The sequence below is a fragment of the Cornus florida genome, unplaced genomic scaffold (genome assembly GCF_030987335.1).
Source record: "Cornus florida cultivar Cherokee Brave unplaced genomic scaffold, ASM3098733v1 CherokeeBrave_3.0.0_Hap2_Chr11, whole genome shotgun sequence".
NCBI lineage: Eukaryota > Viridiplantae > Streptophyta > Magnoliopsida > Cornales > Cornaceae > Cornus > Cornus florida.
The window spans coordinates 22,841,778-22,865,412 of NW_026775581.1; the positions used below are offsets into that span (position 1 = coordinate 22,841,778).

The 23,635-nt window shown below is 35.5% G+C and overlaps 1 long non-coding RNA gene across 1 annotated transcript; it reads right to left on the reverse strand.

Annotated features, from left to right (window-relative positions):
- Nucleotides 1-5,500: 5,500 nt before the first annotated feature.
- Nucleotides 5,501-22,750, reverse strand: LOC132285058 (uncharacterized). Its single transcript, XR_009472423.1, has 3 exons — nucleotides 22,506-22,750; nucleotides 17,091-17,302; nucleotides 5,501-5,826 (listed from the first exon to the last, which is right to left on the reverse strand). It is a non-coding gene; the product is annotated as an uncharacterized LOC132285058 (long non-coding RNA).
- Nucleotides 22,751-23,635: the final 885 nt, after the last annotated feature.

The window sequence follows — 23,635 nt, forward strand, 5'->3', positions numbered from 1 at the left end:
AATAATTTAAAGCAACTTTCACCTGTCAGAACTGGAATTCTGAACAAAATAAAGATTTTTTTTGTAGAACAAAATGAGACTGTTTTTTGTAATTTGTAATTAGAACGTAAAGTTGAAAAAGGGATGGATTGAGAGTTGCCCAATTGCTTAGTGACTGATTGATCAGTGTCTGGGAGTAGAACCCTATTTATTACCAAGGATCAAGCACACTTGCCCTACAATCCTTACTCAAAAAGGAGGCATCGATCTGGTATGAATGAATCCTTTAGCCAAGCACTTTGGATGAAGAAAGAGAATAAGAGCCTCCAGGTTTCCTCCAAAATCTTAATTTATCAAATAAAATATACCCAACTTCCTTTATCATTATCAAATAAGTATCATGTTTCAAACAAACACAGTTTTAACAGTTTCTTTCCAATATTTGGACAACAAACTGGAGATTAAAAAAATTAATCTAATAAGTAAAGGGAATTTCATATGCGTGATCAGAGACCCATTAGCAAGCATATAATTGGCATGACTAATCACAAGTTACATGCTTATATGGCATGAAAAATCAATGACCAATCTAACGACAAAAATAAAATTCCTAAGAGAGCTTACCATGATATGAATTGAAAAAAATGAAAAATCTTAAATAAAATTATCAATTAATATTAAAGTTTATTTAGTTTTTCAAGACCACCCTTTCTCAAACTATTTTCTTGCTCCATCATTGTCCTGATACTGAGGTCTAACCTGGCAAACAAAAAGAGCTAGAATTTGGTTCAACTCAACCAGGTAGAACTTATCAAGTACCTTTGAAACTCCAGCTCTTTTAAAATGGACATCAATGGAGCTTGTGGTTGCTTAATGGAGTACAATTCAATAATAGGGTTGTAGTTTCTCAGCAAAAGGACCTGGCTCCATGTCCTTGAGCACCCTAGACCAGAAGAACCAAATGCAATATTAAGCTTTATAGAACTAAATGGGAGGCTCTACTATACAGACTGTCAAAGGATTAGAAAAAGACAGTCCTTTTACCACCCATCTCATTCATCATCCATATGAATATTACGAAAAGCATATCAATTTCACTTGAGGGGCAAAATGAAGCCCACCTTTTTAGTTACTGCAGTTTATTCTACCATAAGGGACAAAGGGTATTTATCAAGTAACTACAATCTAACATTTGACATGGTGGACTTCAAGCTTTCCATAATTTCTGAGATTATATACATAAAGATCATAGTTACACCTAGTCAAAAGACTGCTCTCACTCCCTCATTCCATCCAACCACTCTCTCCCTCTCCTCCTTTTACATACAGAATAAATCAATATTAGCATTTGACATACCTTCTTTCATAGCCTAGAAAGCTGCCAAAAGAGCTGCACAGGCCTCAACAACCAAAAGGGAGACACAGGATCCATTAATTACAGAAGGCCCTGATTATCTGCCCCTGTTTCTTGGCTGCTACCCAGGCTATACCATCTCTAAAAGCTGCATCAAATCTTACATCTATGCTACCATTTGGTGGGGGAACCAAATATCTGAAAGGGGAATCAAAATCCTCCCGAGTCACATTTTCCTGCAATTCCATCCGGTGGGTGTAGTTCTTTACCATCAATGGTGAATTTCGTTACTATAATGAAATTCACTTGTTTGAATTCATTACTATTCATTTACAGGAGAACTTCACACCATTATAGTAACGAATTCAATTCACCATTGATAGTGATGAACTTCACCCACCGGGTCGAACCACGGGAAAACGTAGCTGGAGTGGATTTTGATCCCTGCAAGGGAGGGGCCAAAGTGGTGCAGAAAGCAATGAGCTTGAAGCACTGTGACATGAGTAGCGAAGGCCCTGACTACCCAAACCCCAACTCCTCTCTATATATATAAACAATTTTGCAGTTGATGACATGTCCTTGAGCTTTTCCAGGGGTTGGTGTCTATAAAAGGATTGAATCACATTATTGTGTCCTCCTACCATATACATCAATGATTCACCCATCCACATTAATGCAAACACAAAAATCTCATGTCCACTTGACTGGCTTGGGGATGTCACCATATTGAAAGTACAAAATGAAAATGCTGATATGCAAAAACAACAAAACATGATGTTCAGTAATGACTGAAGTTACAATATGACAACTTCCTATCCTGTGAGTTGTTTTTTTTTTTTTTTTTTTTTTTTTTTTGTAACTGTGTTTGTTTATAAAGGAGCCTCTGAATCCTAATTAATTCCAATTAAATTCCTGTGTTAAGGCAGACAAAATAAAAGGGAAAGGCAATTCAATACTTCCAAACACTTGTTTAATGCCTTCAAAGCCGCTTTCAATTGTTTAAGAACAAAATTTGGCACAACACTCGAGTTCACATACAATAGCAGGCCGAACAACAAGCAAAACCCTGTTAAAATTGGATATCTCAGAGAATCTAAACCTTAGATGTAGCTATCTGAAGAAAACTGGTCCACCAAGTATATCAAGAGAAAAAACATATAACAAATTACAACCATTAAGAAATTCGACAACATATCAGACAAAACTTGGAAAAATAATTAGACGAAAAACTATACCAAATTGATCAAGGTTGTGCAAGTCAAACAAAAAAATGAAAGAAAAAAAGTAAATTAATTTAAAAAATCAATCTTCAAAAATGATTACATCAATCACCAAAGGATATTTGGTAAACCTAGACTGCAACCACTGCTCCAGCATGGATCAAATTCTTCTCGTGTAAATTGTGAATGTTAACATTTGTTTAACAGTACTTGTATATTGTAACCAAAATTTGTTTAATACGACTATATAACTAACCAAAAATACAACATAAATATCTAGAATCGAAAAGAAAACCTAAATTATAATCCCTTAAGAAGCCTAAGAAGCTTACATACCTCTGCATATCACAAACAAAGAGGTGGAGTGCACCTCAAGGAGCACCTGAATCTCACTACGAAAAGCATTGAGTCGTCACCCATATTCCTTCTATAATCATCATAATACTAAATTTTGGGTCAATAAAAGATTAAGAGAACACATCCACATGGTGGTTCGAATTATTGCAAAACTACACATATTGCTTAGTGCACTGATAAACTGCCAAGTTGCTAGGCATGGGGATTCGGGTTCAAATCCCAAGGGCAGCTATCATACAAATAATGCCAAAAATTAAGTCCATATCCAACTCACCCCACCCAATACCCTTTGTTAATGGAAACCACACTAGACCGTACTAGAAAAATGACCCTCATAGCAATATTCTCTTTCTTATTTGGACAAGATCTAAAATTATATATATTAATCTAGTATTGATTAGTGAGATATTTAAACTTTTTGTGGACCTAAAAGATGTATTTTTCTAAGCATTTTCCAAAAGAAATTGCAACATACTTAATTCTTGAAATATTTACTATTACATTTTTTTTCATAGTTGGTCCTCATTTACTATTACATTTCATTTATCAAACTTTAAAAAGTCATATATCTTTCGAAGGAAAGAAAATTCCTATTGGGTCTTTGAAGTTCTCCATTATTAGCACCCTTTTTTGTTGGGTTCTAGGGAGAAATTGTAAATCCATGGAGGAGTTTGTTGATCTTTTGGGTTCTTTGAGGGCTTAGAGGCCCTTTTTGGCCTTTTGTAGCTTTTGAGGGATGCGTTCCCCTTTTGAACACTCTTTATTACAATTTTTTTTTATAAGTAAAGATATATTAGAAAGTGTTCAAAAGGGGAACTCATCCCAAGAGCTATACAGGGGCCGAAGCCAAGAAAGAGGTCCTAAGGACCCAAAGAACCCCCCAAAAAATCAACGATTTCCTCTATAGATATACAATTTCTCCCCACCACCCAACTAGAAAGAGAACAAATAATAACATATTTCAAGGCCACAATGGAAGATTCTTTCTCTTCAAAAGATCTACTATTCCGCTCCTTCCAAATGCACCACCAAACACAAAGAGGGATCGCCTCCAACAGTCACGGGTTTGGGCCCCAACGCTGCATCCTTTCCAAACATCAATCAATTCCCTCGCAGATCAAGGCATGACCAATTGGATGCTGAACAAACCAAAAATAAGGCTCCAACAATTGTGAGCCACGGGCAATGCAGAAGAAGGTGATCCACGGACTCTCCATCATTTTTACACAAATAGCATTAATTAACAGTAATATGTCTTCTCTTTCTAAGATTATCCGTTGTCAATATCTTCCCCCAAACTGCCATCCACATAAAAAATGCCACTCTGAGAGGAGCCTTAGATCGCCACACCGTCTTCCACGGGAAGATAAAACCATGAGTCCCAGAGAGACAGAGGAACAAGGAATGAATCTCAAACCTCCCTAGAGGAGAGGGCACCCAAAATAAGGAATCAAAGCCTCTACCATCAACCTTTTGCCTATACAAAAGATCCAACAAGCCAGAAACATCGTCCACCTCCTAGTCCTGAACCGATCGCCGAAAACACACGTCTCACGAAAACCTACCACTATCAAGCCAATAACAGTCGGCCACTATGGCATGTTTATCGACAACAATCCTAAAAAGTTTGGGAAACAAACAAGACAGCGGGCGATCCCCACACCATAAATCCTCCCAGAACCGAACATCCATTCCCTCCCGAACTCTTAATCTAGTGTGCTTAGAAAACTCGTCCTAGCCCTTCCAAATAGACTTCCACACTCCAACACCAGCAACAAATCTAACCAGACCAGAGGACCACCCTTCTGTCTCCTCCCCAAAACTTATCCAAAAAAAAAAAGTCATATCTTTATTCAAGACATTGAAGTAATATGATAACTTTTTAGCACGGTCAAATTTTTATTTTTCACTTTTATTTTTGTAAACTGTGTCATTTTATAAGTTTTTCTTGCTTTTCCTATCCATAAAGTTTGGAGGAGTTGGAACATAATTTTTTTATTTATTTTTCTTTCAGGAAAAAATCGCTCACAATGATAAGAGTTGGAAGGCAGGGGATAAAATAGCACTCTGTAGGAGGGGTGAAATTGATATCAGTCGATAAATACTTAATAATCTTATATCAACGAAGAAGAAGAGGCACCCAACCAACATTTTGTAACTGAAGACAACTGAAGTCTCTTAGTAACAAAACCTTTTATTCTCTAATTATTCTCTAATTACCAAAACAAATTAACCCTTTAAAAGTGTGAAAAAGAAACCTGTCTTCTATTAGACAACCTTTCTTGGAAGAACAACTCATTTATCTGATTTTATGTAAACATTGAGATACTTAGGTGGTAACATGCCAACATAATAATTATAATAACACATACCTTATCCAACAATATCGTAACAGTTAAGTTAAGATCATCTCTTACAATCATCGGAATTAACGGCAAACATATAACAATCAAAATGCTCTTAAGGAATTTACTTTCCAGCTTAGCTTTGGATAAATTATTGGAACTTACATTTCAAGTCTAACTTTATCTGATTACCATACAAGTAAAGAAAATATATCACATCAATAGAGAAAATGAACAGGAAGAAGTTAGGATAAAATCATGCAACAGTCTCAGATAATTCGAGGTAACTTCAGAGAGAATGTACATACATACATACAAATATATATATACATGTAGAGAGAGAAGGGATAAAAGAAGTAGAAAAAAAACGATATTTATTATATTAAAGATGAAAGCAAAATATAGAAGCGAGATAAATGATAACCATACATTGATTCCTGCTAGCAGAATGCACACTTCAAAAGTATAAGGACAAGATCATGCATGCTTAAACAATTTCATACTCAGCCAGTGAAAGTATACAGCGACCACTACAATTGGAAGAGTCAAGGGCACCAAAAGGCAATAATACCTGTCACAGAAAACAAACCCAATCAGGAGAACATGAAGAGAAACTGATCGTGTTATTACTGAAAATTATTAAAATCCAATACACATAACAATAACGAAACACACACACATGATCCATGTATAGCTAAAACATTGGCGTTTTGATCCCACTCCCTCACACAAAGACAAAAGTTCCAATGCAAAGCTAGAGCTGTAAAACAGTATATGGAAAAATAAAATGGCAATACAACCTAAGCCCTAAGGTAGGGATGCAAATTACTCAATCAACGTATCGATTGATAGAAATCCAGAATGCGTCAATCGAAGAAATGCCAATAGTGTTCAATTGATATCTCAATCAATCAACTTGCATGCAAACTATTTTGGGAACTCTCTCAAAGCAAAATTCTAAAATGTTGGCCTTTCTTCTTCTTTTTTATTATTACAATTCAAAAACCCTAATTCCTTTGGACACAAAACACTACATAAACACCTCTAGGCTCTCATAACTAGTAAAGATATATATAGATTTCTCTCCACACAAAATTGAGAGAATACATACATATCTAAAAAGATTTTTATACAAAACATCTAGGCAAATAGAGTGCATATTTTTCTGTTCATCATCTAAAATTTTGCATTAGATGGTGAGTTATTATTCTCACCAACTTGGGGAACCTAAATCGTCAACAACAACAAATCACACAATAAGCATACTTGGAATTTGTATGTCAATAGTGCTGGAGATCAGAGGTCCATGGAGAAGCAGATCGCATGGGGAGCGGATTGGTTGACGAAATGCCAACTGAATGAGTTTGTGGAGGATCTTCTAGTGTAAGTCTGTGTCAAGAGGGACTAGGTGATACTGGTAAAAAATCTAGTAACCTGTTATAATCATCTTTCTCACATTAGCGAATTTCAATATGCCATACTAGGTCTCATAGTTTCTCCCCGTTGGGATTTTTCAAAATCTAGTGTGTTCTGTGTGACTGCTTATATATATATATATATATATATATATATATATATATTGCTCTCTATAGTTTAATAATTATATTATTGCATCTAAATATAATTATCAAAATTCAAAAATATGTTACTGTTAGCAAAAATTGAACAAAAACTATTCACCACTCTAGATTTATGTATGCCTTTAAGCATACCCTATATTAGAGCCTAGGGTTCTGGTCCTTAGTTTTTCTCAGCGTTAATGTCAACATTTTCGAAATAATACTTCAGAAGTTTAAAATAATATTCTGTAATGAACAAAAAATATTTTACATGTAAAAAAAATTTGTGTAAAATATTTTAAAAAAAATAAAAAATTTCCTGGTGTTTGGCTTAGTTTCCAGAAAATATTTTCTGAAAACAATTTCTGCTGTTTGGCTCTTGAAAATATTTTTAAGTGAAAATCAAAACTCTTTATGAAAATTTAACTTGAAAACATTTATCCAGTGAACACTAGTCCAATAAATATGGTCACGCCGTCACATTACCAATTGGGGGTTGCCACCATCAGTTAAGTCCACGCCCAGTTTGGAAGCCCCCCAAGCAGGAACTTGACTACTTTTTTTTTTTTTTGTTTTTTTGATAAATAAGCAATTCATTAAAAGCGTTCAAAAGGACGCCACCAAAGACACGGGTGCCATCCTCCAGAACCCTCGAGCCTGTGCTCCCACCCAACCCCCTCTCTAGGTGTCCATCAGACCTCTCGTAGATCTAGGCATGACCTAGTAAACTCCAAATAGGCCTAACAAAAGATTCCAACATTCAACCGCCACTGGACAATGCAAAAGAAGATGGTCAACCGACTCGCCATTACACTTGCACTGTTACACATGCAACACCAATTCACCGTGATATGCTTTCTCCTTCTCAAATTATCCATCATAAATATTTTACCCCACACGACCGTCCAAGCAAAGAAAGCCACTTTCAATGGCGCCTTGGTACGCCACACTGCCTTTCCAAGGGAATACCAACCCAGCTGGGTCCAAAAGGCATATGAAGAAAGATCTCACACTAAACATTCTCCTAGAAGAAGGAATCCAAACAAGAGAATCCCTACCTCCTCCACGGATCACCTGGCTATACAACTACTCTAAGAAACCGAAGACATCATCCATCTCCCAGTCCTGAAAAGATTGCTGAAAAAGCATGTCCCAAACTGGTCTCCCGCTATCAAGGCGATAGCAGTCAGTGATCGAGGCATGCCTATTAGCCGCAATCCTAAAATTTCTAGGGAAAAACATGCTCAAGTGCGATCTCCACACCACAAATCCTCCCAAAACCGAATCTCCATACCATCATGAATTCTGAACAAGCAGGAACTTGACCACTTAGCAGTAGGATGACTGTCGGGTAATCAAAACTGTGCCACAAGACTGGTCCAAAGCTGCTACTGCTTCTTCTGTTGCTCGTTTAAAAGTACTTGTGGCACAATTAAATTCCTGGAATCAAGTAGGGTGACTGCAACTGTACTTGTAGTACCATCAATACTGAATGCTAATTGAATATTGGAAGTACTTATATTTATCAGTAACCCTCCATGATAAGTTAATCTCAAGATACCATCCGTATCCATTGTAACAACTCCGGAGGAATCAGGAACTGGATTGCCAACACAAACTGGTTTATCTTCATTTTATGCGTAACATATTCCCAAGAAACAATAATTATAAGAATCAAAGAAACCAAATTTAAAGACTCCCAGGGCAGAAGTTAACGATAATTGTATATGATTTTGATCAGATAACTTTTGCATGGGGAGTCTTTAAATTTGGTTTCTTTGATTCTTATAATTATTGTTTCTTGGGAATATGGTATGCGGAAAACGAAGATAAACCAGTTTGGGTGGGCAATCAGGAAAATCCAGTTCCTGATTCCTCCGGAGTTGTTACAATGGATACAGATGGCATCTTGAGATTGACTTATCGTGGGGAGATACCAATAAATATAAGTACCTTCAATATTCAATTAGCATCCAGTAATGATAATAATACAAGTACAGCTGCAGTCACGCTACTTGATTCCAGGAATTTAATTGTTTGACAATTACTTTATACTAGCAACGGAAGCAGCAGATTCGGACCAGTCTTGTGGCAGAGTTTTGATTAACCAACAGACATCCTACTGCATGGAATGAAACTAGGCATGAACCTAAAGACTGGTCAAACCTGGTTTCTAACCCCATGGTTAAGTGGCCAAGTTCCAGCTCAGGTGGCTTTCAAACTGGGCGTGGTGGCAGCCCCCAATTGGTTATGTGGCGGCATGACCATGTTTATTGGACTAGTGGTCACTGGATAAATGGGGGGGTTTCCCAAATGTATCTGAGTTGACAGATAACGATTGATTCTACACTTTCCGAAGAAAATCTACTCCAGCATTCGCTAACTATATGTCAACCTATTAAAATAGCAGATTATGCACTGATCATAAGGGGAGTTGTTAGAAAATTACGGTCCACAGCAGCAGGGACAAGACATTTGTCACTGTGCTCTGCACCAACATATTAAATTTATTACAACTTATATCTAATACATCCTCTCTGAATCCAAATAAAAAAATTAGGATGATAGTTATTAAAACTCATGATTTAAACTGAAAGTGTTTAAGGGTATGCACATCATTTTCTGGTTTTCTATGCATATGCAGGTCTAAAGAAAAGCTCATACAACGTTCTTAGAACAAGAAAGACAGACAAGAAAATGTTATATTAAAACCTGATTTTATATTAAGCTGTCGACATTAACACAAAAGTTTAATAATGTCTATCATCCTTCTTGAATTATCTAAATCTGAAAAGTAATATTCTCTTATGATCATACGAGATAGTGCGGCAATCTTTGCCCATTTTTTCAAAACTATTTTGAAGAAACAAAAACAGATAAGTTTTGCCTAACCCAAGTAGTTTCCACATTTCAACCATCAAATCAACCAAGAAATTCTAAGTTTCCTCATTTCGACCAAACCAAAAACATTGAACTGGGTATATTAAGAACAAAACATAAATAATTAAAGAACTAGTTAATAACACAAATCAAATACCTCCTCGAGAAATTTTTTGTCAAGCCTATCGGCGATTCTGATAGAAGTGAAGATCGTGACAGCAAGGAGAGTGGTAAGACAAAAGCAAAGATGTAGTTGTTGGACCAGAACTGGGTATATAGAGCTCATGCTTTCGTCTAGGGTTTTACAGTGACAAAGGAGAGGCTATGGTGTAAGAGAGAGAGTGAGGCGTTGCTATGGTGTGTGGAGAGAGAGAGAGAGAGAGAGAGAGTTTCACGAGGATTGGTAGATTGGGTTTCAGAGCGAGAAAGAGAGAGATGTGTGTGACGGGGCCAATTGGGTTTCAAAAGGAAAATGATTTACCGGAATTTTGTAGGAAAATTGTTTTCATACAATTTGAGGAAAATATTTTTCTTATTTTAAGATAACCAAACTCCAAAAAATAATAAAAATGTTTTACGTAAAAACAAATGGAGCCCTAATTTTAAAATAATGAAAAAAATAAATTAACTTGAAAAAGAAAGAACCAAGGCATGTTACCAAGTGGAGTCTTCTCTCCTTTCAAAAAGCCAAAAGCAGTGAGTTCAAGTCTCCCCAAGAGCAATGTAGGAGTTATTTGTCCCGGAAAAAAAAAAAAAAAAAATCATTTTCATTATAAAAAAATTCTTTATTTAGATTCCATCCTTTCTCCCATACTTCTTCTGACATTTCATTCCACACTTCTTAATATTTTGAAATCTCAAGTCAAAGTTGCTTAATATAAATGATTTAAAATTCATTATTTTTTTCTAATCTTTCATCTAGATATATCTTTCCCAAGTGTAATCAAAATACTCAAATTTTTTCTTTCAAAAATTAGATTTTTGAAAAACTGAAACAATTGATGAAGGAAAATTGATTCTCTAACAGTGCTTATTTCTTTACCTCTTCTCTTTTTAATTGTAATTCATTGTTTTTTTCTCTATATATTTCTTTCTAATATCAGTTTTTCGTCTACTATTAAGCTGTATTTTTCTCATTTTTGAATTTTCTCAAAGTATAAATACTATGACTAGTAATTAAACAAAATTATACTATTACAATTGAATTATGAAATTTTCAAACTATAGTTAGATAATAAAAATCCGGTTCCCCCAACTTAAAATTTCGGGCACCGCCGGTGATTATAGACTTGCATCCTTCCATGCTCCAACCTTTTTTTCAGTTTAACGTACACCATGAACATGCCTTGAATTGACAATCATTCTAGAAGAGCCAACGATATGATTTTTGAGGTTCATAACATTTGGTCCTACTAGTTGCTCGTAGAAAAGACGCTCTCTAGAAAATAAAAATAAAAAACCCTAATAGGCGACTGCAACTAGGGTTTCAAAGGGTACATCAGAATGGACAAGGGGCCTCCCCCTCTTCACTGCCGGCAAGCTCTCCGGGCAGGTCTTCTACCCCAATCTCTTCTTCTTCTCCTCTCCCGACGCCATCTCTGTCATGGCGTAATCTCTTCTCTACAAACCTTTCTAAACCATTCACAAATCTATCATGTCATAGTGACAGTCGCGGTGCATAGGTGTCCATTACTGAATCGGATGTTGCAAAGGAGATACATTACTGGAAAAACTCGGTGGTAGGGTATGTGATGGGTAAAAGACCATATTATTACCGGTTTAAGGGATATGTTGAGAAACGATGGGCAAAGAATGTGACAGTAGTTTATTTGAAGGATAGCTTCTTCATTGTTCGAATTGATTCTGAGGAGGAAGTCATGCAGACACTATCTAGGATTCATACATTCGAAGGTCGACCTATTATCATCAAACAATGAGATAAGAATGTAAACTTAACCAGGGGAGTTTTGGAATCGGTTCCGGTTTGGCTGTGTATACATAACCTACCAGTCCATTGTCATAATACTGAGGCGGTGTTGAAGGTGTGTTCAAATTTGTCAAAACCAATATACATGGACGATCCAGAACTACATCGAGATAAGGGTGATTATGTTTGTGTCATGGTTGAAGTAGGGGTCAAGGAGGAGCTACCAGAATCAATGGTGGTAGACATAAATGGTTGTGACTGCTATATTGATGTAGAGTATGAATGGAAACCTAAGTTATGTTCTTTATGTAAGAAAGTGAATCACTTGGAAGATAGGTGCCCTCTTAAAGTAATGCTGGCTAAACCTAAGAAGGGGGTGGATAAATGGGTGGTTAAGCACAAGGGAAAGAACATCGCTGCAGATGAAGTGATCGATGATTTGCCTGTGAGAGCTCAGGTTTCAGTATCTCATGAGGTTCAGGTTTCAAATGCATTTGCTGCATTGGGAGAGACTGAAGAAATTGAAAATGCTATAGAGGAAATTGGTGTGGAGGACAAGATACAGACCACAGGGATGGTTGACTCAAGAAATATTGTTGTAGATGCAAATAAAGAAGAAGAGATGGTTGTGGATAAACCTACAGATAATGTGGTGATACATACACTTTTGGAGGAAGGATTGGAAGTTGTGGAACCAGAGATCAGGCCTATAATAATAGAAGAAGTTGTGCAGGATGATACAGTTGGTGTGGTGGACACTAGGGATGCTAGGGTTGAGTCAGTAAATGAAATACAGATTCAAAGAGATAAGGGATCAAAGCCAGTTTGCCAGGGGGATCCAAGTAAAAAATCAAATAAGGTTGAGATTGCTACATCAGCTAGGGTAACTAGAAGCAAGTTGGGGCTGTTGCCTCAGACATCCTCCTTTTCTCAATGATTGGAGCATAGAATGTGAGAGGCTTAAATAAGCCTAGAAGACATAAGGAGGTAAGAGGTTGGACCATGAATAATGCCTCTCATTTTGTCTGTTTATTAGAAACTAGAGTTAAAGTTGAAAATTTTCAAATTTTTTCCAATAAAATCAGGAATAATTGGAGTTGGATTAATAATTATGATGCTCATTTGGGGGTCGAATTTGGATTGGGTGGAACCCAGTTGGTTTTTCTGTATCTGTGGTGGATAGCAAGGATCAATGTATGCTGCTTAAAGTAGTTGCTAACTCTACAGGGGATGAGTTTTATTGTACGCCTATGTATGCTGCAAAACAGAGCAAGGATAGAATGGATCTGTGGAAGTATATTACATCATATGCTGCCTTAGTTCAAGGTCCTTGTATTACACTGGGGGATTGGAATGCAATTAGGTTTCATAGGGACAAAAAAGGTGATAGTAGAGTGCCACTGGATGAGTTTAATATGTGTCTGCAAAATGCAAACTTGTTGGAATTACCTCCTACAAATGGGGACTGGTCTTAGTGTAATAGGCAGAGGGTGAGAAGGAGGATTCATGAAGTTGGACAGGGTTTTTCTGAATGATGTTTGGTTGGATAAATACCCTGGAACCAAGTTCTCATATACAATGGCAAAAACTTCTGATCATTATGGTGTGATGGTACAGGTTTCAAAGAATTTTGCCTCAGGTCCAAAGCCCTTTAAAATGCTCAAAGTCTGGTGTGATAAGCGTGAAGTTTTACCATTGATACAACAGGCTTGGGATATAGAGGTTGAGGGTTCTCCAATGCATAGATTATTGTTCAAACTCAGGAATGTGAAAAAGTCTATCAAAAAGTGGAATAAGAATGTTTTTGGAGATGTGGGAGAGAAGATTATCAAGACTACACTGAACTTGGAATTAATTCAGGAGGGTCTGTTAAGGGATCCATTTGATGTAAAGCTAGATGAAGAGCACAAAGCTAGAAAAGAGTATGAGGATGCACTGGTTGATCAAGAGATTATGATGGCTCAGAAATCAAGATTGTTTTGGCTGAGGGATAATGATAGATGCACTGCTTACTTTCATCAAAAGTTTAAACAGCATAGAAATTTCAATGCTATTACAGAGGAGGGGGAAATTTCAATTGATCCTACAGTTATCAGTGGCTGGTTTGTGGATTACTACCAAAAACTATTCTCAAGGAGTCCTTCAGAGGTAGTGTGTGATATAAATCCTAGGTATACTTGGATGTAACAGATAAGGATATGTTAGAAGGGCAAGTTACTTATGAAGAAATAAAAGGAGTGGTGATGAGTTTCAATCCTGATAAGGCACCAGGGCCAGGCGGATTCCCTGCCAGATTTTACCATACTTTTTGGACTGTTATTGACAAAGAGGTGGTGGCTGTTGTTCAACATTTTTTTATTTCCAAAAGTATGCCAATAGGGGTTAGCTGCTCATTTATTACTTTGATTCTAAAGGTAGGAGATGCTGCAAAGTTGGGGGACTTCAGGCCAATTGCTCACTGCAATCTGGTTTATAAGATTATTACTAAAATCATGGCAAACAGTTTAGCTTTGGTATTACCAAAATTGGTTGGGATGGAACAATGTGCCTTTGTGCAGGGTAGGAAATACCAAGAAGCTGTTATTATGGCACATGAACCGGTAAGGGACTTCAACAAGCCTAGACATCCAGCTATGGCTTTAAAAATAGACATCAGGAAAGCGTATGATTCTGTCTCATGGGATTGATGACAGCTTTAAAGAAATTTGGTTTAGAGACAGTTGGATAGAGTTGATTGCTACTATTTTCAAGTCTTCTAGGTACTCTATTTTGTTGAATGGTTCACCTGCAGGCTTTTTCCATCCTGAGAGAGGTTTGAGACAAGGTGTCCCTTATCTCCATTGCTGTTTACTTTGATTACTGAATTGTTTTCTACCTTGGTAGCTGATGTTGTGCAGAGGAAAGAGTTGTTAGTGTTGAAGTCCGTGGAAAATTTTCAGAAACCTCTTAGCCATATATTTTATGCAGATGATTTAATGTTGGCATGTGAGGCTTTTGTTCATAATGCCACTGTTCTTGCAGCCATTTTCAGAAGACTTAAAGAGATCACAGGATTACAAATTAATCAGGGGAAGAGTAGAGTTTTGTTTTCGAGAGCTGTGAGAAGAAAGCAGGTTCTTTTGCAGGTGTTGAAATGTTCAGAAGATGAGTTCCCAATCAAATACTTAGGGCTGCCTTTGTGTCCTAATGGCTTAAAGAGGTCTCACTGCAAGGAGCTCTTGCATAAAATTTCAAATAAAATAGTGTGTTGGAACACAAAATTGTTGTCTTTAGCAGGTAGATTGGAATTAATTAGGGCTGTGGTCACTCCTAATTTCCAATACTGGTGCAGTATATATGATATTCCTGTGGCAACTATCAATCAAATTCAGAGAAAGTGTAAAGATTTTCTTTGGGGAAGTAAAGAAAATGCAAAGAAGATACATTTATTAAATTGGGACAGAGTTACTCAACCAAAAACTGAAGGGGGTTAGGGGATTAGAAAGCTTTCTGATCTTCAACTAGCATCCAGATGTGTGTTAGCTTGGGATTTTTTAAACAGCAAGGACAAATTGGGGATTTCATTATATAAGTTTAAGTATACTCAGAATACTAACTATTGGAATGTGATAGGCAGGCAAACTAGCTCTCCCATATGGAAATCATTAGTAGAAGTTAGAGATGTGGTGCAGCAGCGTGTTTAATTTCAGATTGGGGATGGACAAAATACTATGCTGTTCAATGATCAATGGTGTAAAGGCCAATTATTTAGTGGTGTTTTTGGTCACAGAGTGGCTAGGAGTTTGCAGTTACCCAGATATACACTTGTCAGTTCTTAAATTCAAAATGGGGCTTGGAATTTTCACAGCTTGCAAAATGAAAATCTGGTTCCAGTTAGAGTATTACTGCAGAATGCGGTGATAAAAGAGGTGGAAGATAAACTGTTGTGGGATGAGGGGAGGTTCTCCTTCAAAACAGCTTGGAATGGTATTAGGCTATGTGATACTGAGGTGCCTTGGTATAAACTTTGTTGGGGTAAGGCAAGGCCTAGATGGTCTACTACAGCTGTGTTAGTTTTCTTGGATAGGCTGCCTACTATGGTTAATTTGCAGCAAAGGAAAGTATTGTTGGCTGCTAGATGCTCACTCTATCAGCAGAGTATTGACACTACTGATCACATTTTTGTCTCCTGTCCCTTCTCCCAGGGGATTTGGACGTGGTTGGGTGGGATTTACAGATATTTCAAGAAGTTATATCAGTGTGGGATCTCTTCCTTTGGATGGATAAGATGTATTAGAAATCCAAAAGGCTTCAAAGCCTTTTTGCTGCTGGTCTATGGTATATTTGGAGAGAAAGAAACAACAGACTCCATGGTTCCAATAGTCTTCTTTTGGAGTTAGTGGCTAGAGCTGCTCTTATGGAAGTGTGTGATGTTCAAAGGGTTAATCTTAATGATGTTATTGCATAGAATCTGGTTTGGTATACTGATATTGTACTGGAAGTGGGCTTAATCAATAGGCACATTATCCATGTAGTTTTATTATTTTGCTTTTTCTGAGTGTATGCCCTTTGTGCTCCTATATTCATGTTGATTTTTTGAGCTTAATACAACACCAATTATGAAATAAATAAATAAATAATATTTGGTCCTACAAACATTTAAAGGATGTATCTTCCAGAACTTTAAACTGCTGTTTTATTGATTAAAACATGTAAGGAAAAAAAAAAAAAAAAAAAAATGTGAGATACTACCTTATTTCAAGAAATTCTTTTAAAAATTACAAAACAATATAGTAATTCCGAATATTAAGGCTTTTGTGAATGTGAGATACTATATTTTCCAAGGAATTCTTTGAAGATTAAAAAATAATATAGTAATCAAGATAAGATTATGGTGATTGTAAAATGTAAATTCCAAGAGGTGCTCCTTCACAACCTTCAAGGTAGACCTATTTGAATTTCCCTAATAACCTGGTCTTTTTTATACGATCTAGGAGGAGTAACTTTACCAAATTGAGAGATGCATTGACATTGTTCTAGTGATCTGCAAGAAAATTTTAATAAAGCTATAATTGCCATCAAATCCATACTTTCCAAATTTGGTTCTGAACACACCATTCCACTATTTAATCAATGTCTAATTTCTAACACAGTTTTTCTTGGTGATTTATATTGTGAATTTTGTTTGACTTTGAGCACAATAAACAACCCGAAAGATACTCCATCAATTGAATGTACGGCACACCTATTATAGAACAAACAGAAGCAGGTGTATTATTTCAATATTGAGAAGCAAGGCATACACTGCTACTGTAACAGTAGAAAACTAGTTAATTTGCAGAACATTACTCGAATCAGATCATTCTGTTGGGTAAACTTAGGTTATAAAATTGAAAGATTATTCAATTTAGGTTTAACTAAAGGACTCTACGTTGTCAAAATTTTCAATAATTTGTCTTTAAATGAAACCCAAGTACAATAGAGTTTCACCTGTCATTTTGCATGGCGGATAAGATTACACTGTCTGATGGTGGAAGAAACTTCGATATAATTGCTGTGAAGAAGAAACCCAGAAAGAAGATAGAGCCAAATATGAGAAAGAACCATCCCCAAAACAGAGTCTCCTTGGAGGCAACAAACTGAGATGAGAACAGCATGCCTGCAGCATCAGTTCCTTGCTCTTGGTCACAGAATGACCATCTCTGCATTAACGAAACAAGGGAGAAATATTATATAATTCATATTTCAATTGCTATTACAAGAATCTGCGGAAGTAATAAAACAAAATGGATACCTCATAGGTAAAATGAGGTTAACTTAATAACATAAAACAAAACCTGAGGAAAACAATAAAATAACATATACAAGTAAAATCCTACTGGTAGTTGAGGGATCAAAATCCTCTCTTGCGAAACAGTAGTCCTGTCCTCTCCAGTTAGTGATGTACGTTATGAAAATGTTGTGATGTGGGTTTGAACATCACAACATTTCTGCAAGGTACATCACTAACTGGACAGGACAGGACATGACACTGGTTTGCAGGAGAGGATTTTAGTCTGTAGTGGAGCTGGCATTACACTTGGACATAACCCAAAAGCATTGTGTTCAAATCCTGAGGGTCCACCCTGATACGGTGTTTTGAGGGTGATTGTGGGTATTTTGAGGGGTGCGGACACCCTCTGTTGCCAAAATAAATAAATAAACATATAAAAATAAATTAACTTTTCCAAATACATCTCATTTCAAGTTCTAAGTGTCACGACCCACTCTGCTTAGATATTGTTCGCTTTGAATAGTCTTTGTGCTTACGATTTTTAAAACAGCGTCTACATAGTTGAGAGGTATAAACACATATAAGTGCCAACATCCTCTCCCTCCTAAGCAATGTTGGACGTCACACTAACAGGTTACAATATTAATCAAGATGAAAGTTTGACTAAATAATTCTCATAATCAGGGGCAGAGCCACCTGTGGGCTAACCTGGGCTGTAGCCAAGGTCCAAAAAAAAAAAAATTTAGTAGTACTATTACCTAGCAGCTATAGCCCAGCCCAACTTTCCCAATCCATGATAAATGGCCCAGCACACTAGGCACTAGCCCAACAAACTGAAGCTTATATATCGACCTAAGTAACTATTCAGCGCATACACGAATGAATACAGAATACACGAACTGTGAACTGATAAAAATCATACAACTATATACAAGGGTTTGAATACTAAAACCCTAAATCCCATGAATCACCCACTTGAGCTTCGGAATTGGACCAAAAGATTGAAGACTTGAAGAGTCAGATTAGAATGGAAAAATCCGAAAATCATCTTGTAAGTGCTCAAATTTAGATTGTAGATACATCTATATATATTATATATATATGAATTTGTTATTTGTATATGAAATTGACAAATTGTGCATATTAAATCTATCTTTCAAATATAAAAATAGATATATATTAATATATATATAGATTTGCATACTTTAATCTAGGGTTTTAGTTACTATAAATTTGGGATTTTTTTATTTTTTGGGAGACCTGAAACTTAGGCTTTTATACATGAGATAGTTTGGAAATTGGAATTCGGTCTCGACTCTCGTTTGTTATGTTGTGTGTAGATTGTGTAGTTATAATAAAATAATGTTCCAACCACTCAAATACTTTCATATATATATATATAGATGAAAGCAGAATAATAGAGAGAGAAATTCAGATTCCAATGAAAGTTTGAAACCAAAAACCCCAAGCCAAATTGATGACGATTAATTGAGATTAATAATTTAATACACAATCCCATAGGCCATAGAGGTCCACCGAAATTAACACAGAAAAAAATAATAATAATATATTTTTTTTTACAATTCCAATTTCAAAGCCCTGTTTAGTGCACCCAAACACAACATAGATGATTATAGAAGATCACAAAGCCATAAGGCGAATGTTTATTGATGGTGGTATTAAACAGAAACACAGCCCAACAATGAAAAACAGTGAGTTCTGTGAATAAAGACAAATTATGAGAAAATAATATAAAAGTATGATAGATTTGCATACATTTGTTTGTTTTGTATGTGTGTGAGTTAGAGTGAGTTGAAATAAAATTTCAATACAAGTTTCTCATTTCTTTGACAATACACAGACCTCAATAAATTTTTTTTTTTTTCTTTTTCCTGCTCGAGCTCTATAGGTGATAGGCAATTAGGCATGCCCTTTATTTTTGTTTGTTGAAGCACAACAAGGTAGGAATTTTCCACCCTCAAGATGAAAAATTTGTTTTCGTCTTATAAACGGAAAGATGATAAATCAGAAATTGGGACAGCTTCTACGAGTACGAGTACCCGTCCTAAGACTACAAGCTCTAATGAGCAGCAACAAAAGCCTCCTTCAAAAATTCCAAGAGTTGAGCAAACAGAGGTTGATGATATGTCTTTTATACGAGATCCTGGTTTACGTCTTCAAATATGGAAACACCCCGTTAATGAACGTGATGAACTTCGACGAAATTGTATCTTAAGGGGACCTTATCAACCAAAACTCCCTGTGTTTCCTTCCACTCAAGAAAGAACTCAATCTCGTCGATTTCAAAGTAGTTGGCATGAAAAATTCACTTGGATTGAGTATTCTCCTAAGAAAAATAAAGTATATTGTTTGCCATGTTTTTTCTTTGAAACTAATCCACCATCCCGTCCTGCTTTTACTGTCGATGGGTTTAATAGTTGGAAAAGGGTTAATGATGGATCTAGGTGTGCTCTTTTACAACATATGGGAGGTCCTAATTCATTTCACTTGTGTGCCGTAAGAGCTTCAGATGCGTTATTGAATCCTTTGCAACATATTGACAGCGTGTTGAATGTATCATCTAGAGATGTGGTAAAAAAGAATCGATTACGCCTTAAGACAACAATTGAAAGTGTTCGGTGGCTTGCATTCCAAACATGTGCATTTAGAGGTCATGATGAATCCATTGAATCTTTGAATCGTGGCAACTTTATTGAATTCATAAAGCATTCAGCAAAGTTAAATGACAAGTTGCTGAAGTTGTCTTAAAGAATGCACCAAAAAATGCAAATTACCTCTTGCCAATGGTTCAAAAAGAGGTTTTACATATTCTTGGCAATAGGTAGAGATGTAAGATTCGTGAAGAAGTTGGGGATGCAAAATTTTGTATTTTGGTTGATGAAGCACAAGATTTGTCTAATACAGAGCAAATGGCCATTGTATTGAGATTTGTTGATAAGAATAGTTTGCTTAGAGAACAATTTTTTGGAGTTGTAGGTGTTAAAGACACCACTGCCTTAACTCTTAAAAAAGAAATATCAGATGTCCTTACTCTTTATGATCTCCAAATTGATATCATGCGAGGCCAAGGGTATGATGGAGCGAGCAATATGAGTGGGGCATGGAATGGATTACAAGCGTTGTTTCTTAAAGAATGTCCATATGCATATTATGTACACTGTTTTGCTCACCAACTACAACTAGCATTAGTTGCTGCATCCAAAGATGTGCAAGATATATGGCTATTCTTTTCCAAGTTGAATTCTATTGTCAATCTTGTCAGTGCTTCTCCTAAGCGTCATAGCGAGTTACAATCAACTCAAGTGATTTTATCCGCTAATAAGTTGGCTACTGGTGAACTTCAGAGTGGTAAAGGAGCTAATCAGATTAAGACTTTGCAACGAGCAGGTGCCACTCGATGGAGCTCTTATTTTGGTTCTGTTAGTAGCTTAATAGACTTATTTGGTCCATCTCGTATAATTATTGAAAATCTTTCAAAGAATGGACCAACTAATTCTATACGTGGGGAAGCAAAAGGTGTTTAGCTTGCAATGCTATCATTTGAATTAGTATTTATCTTGCATTTGTTGCATGAGATGATGGGAATTACTGATATACTTTGTCAAGCATTGCAACGAAAAACTCAAGACATTGTAAATGCTATGAACCTTGTTTCAAGTACGAATGCACTCCTTCAAAATTTGAGAGAAAATGGGTGGCATACTTTCTTTCAAAATGTGAAATCATTTTGTAAAGAGCATGACATTGTAGTACCTGATATGAGTGCTTCTTATATGGTGGGTACAGGTCATTCTTCTCAACAAAACGATAGTATCACATTTAATCATCACTATCAAGTTAATATTTTCAATGCTGCTATAGATTTTCAATTGATGGAGTTAAATCAGAGATTCTCTGAAAGTACAGTGGAACTCCTTATTCTTGGCACAGCTTTGGATCCTAAAGATGCTTATAAATCATTTAAAGTTGATGATATTTGCGATCTTGTAAGGAAATTTTATCCTAAGGATTTTCAAGATGAGACGCGTGCTTTGAGAAGCCAGTTGGAGCATTATAAGATTGATGTACTCCATCATCCGAGTTTTCAGAATTTGTCCACCATTTCTGATTTATGCAAAATGCTAGCTGAAACAAGAAAGAGAGAAACTTATTATTTGATTGATAGATTGATTCGTCTCATATTGACTTTTCCTGTTTCTACAGCAACAACAGAACGAGCTTTTTCAGCAATGAAACGTATCAAAACTAAACTTCACAACAAGATGGTTGATGAATTTCTTGCAGATTGCATGATTCTCAACATTGAAAGAGAACTTGCTGAAGATATTGATATAGATTCGGTAGTTAATGAATTTGACTCTCTTAAAGATTGGAGGGTTCATCTTCAATAACTTAGGTTCATCTTCAGTAGGTTATTTAAGAGAATGCTATATATGTTTTTGTATCCAACTATGATGTAGTTCATTTGATATATGAGAACATCATCCTTTTTTTTTGTTGTTATTTTTTAATATATATAACATATATTTGTCATAAGAATTATTGTGTTCATCTTCAATTTTTTTAATCTTTAGCCCGCCCCACTTTGGAATCTTAGCTCCGCCCTGCTCATAATGACTTTAATCTCAACTGAGCAAACAAAGCCTTTTCCCAACTACTTTTGAACTCTCTTTTATTTTTATTTTAAAAGGATTGAAGTTTGATTTGTACAGCAAAGTGAAAACTTTATAGAATAACAGATAGATAATTTAAAAAGGTGACATTCGTCTGCAATCTACAATAAAATGAACGAGAATCTATATTCAAACTATCAAGAAGTGAAACACTTGGCATGAATTTTCTTTCTAATCATCATAGTGTGGTGGTACTCATAACAATAAAATTCATCAAAATCCTGAAGCTATGTTTTATGTTTAGAACATCTAATGCTTCAAAGATATATTTTACATAACAAATATAACATATTAGCATAATCTGCAAAGGTAGAAAACAGTATATACAAAAAGAGAGAACAGGTTAGATAAAATCCCTAAATCATAATACATACATATATATATATATATTATAGAAATAATATGTATATATGTATAGAGAGAGAGAGGAATACTTACGAACTTTGGAGCCGTATCTACAAATTCCTGAAGGACCCATTGTATTCAATGTTCAACCACAAAATGGTCGCTCAGATTCGGCAAAAAGAAACGGGTTTTCGAAACGGCAAATCAAAGAAACTGCTTTTGGGTGCGTCTGTTTTCATTTGCATCGGTGATTTTCTTTGGAATTAAAAGAACAGAAGTGATCACCTGTGAAGAAATCACTGGCCATATTGTGTGCGCAAAAAATGGCAAATGGAAATTTACTCAAACACCCACAAGAAATTTTGTTATTGCGATAGCTTTTACGCTTCTTTTTTGAACCAAATTATTTGGGATTTGAGATTTGTATTTAGCCCTTTTTGAGAATTTTCGATGAAAAATAAAAGTGAAAGAAAGAAAAAATTATATTTTGGTTACGACCAAATTTTGAATGAAAGTTGTGAAAAAATATTAGTTTGTTAATTTAGATAATATGAAAATAATAATATTAATAATTTTACTTTTTAAAATACCTTTTTAATTTTAAGTACTAAATAAATAAATTTATGTTGATATGAATTATTATTATTATTATTATTTTTTGTCTTGGTTTCAAGTTCTGTGTTTCCAGTGATCATGAATTGAGATATGATTAACTGTTTGATTTTTAATGGGTGTCATTGATTTGAGATAGCAAAAATGGACACGAGTAACCTAAAAAGCATAGTTTTCACGGGAACGTAACATTTTTTGTGTTTTATGTTAGAATTGTTTTGAGAAAAATCTAAAAAATGCGAGAAGCTTTAAAAAAATTTAAAATTTTTTGTTTCTTTTCTTTTCTCCTTAACTTATGCTAACCAAACGAAGTATTTAGGATTGTTATTAGAATGATGAAAACTTTTTTAACAGTAAAGTTGTTACAAATTTGTTGTATGCATTTTATAAAACACTTTTTATATTCAAGAGCATGTTTAAAGTTGTTTAGTAATAATATTGTTTAAAGTATTTTTATTATTAATTTATTATAGTTTTCGCGAGAACCTAACATTTTTTCGTGTTTCATGTTAGAAATGTTTTGAGAAAAATCTAAAAAATGCGAGAAGTTTCAAAAAAAATTTAAAAATTTTCGTTTCTTTTCTTTTCTCCTTAATTTACGCTAACCAAAT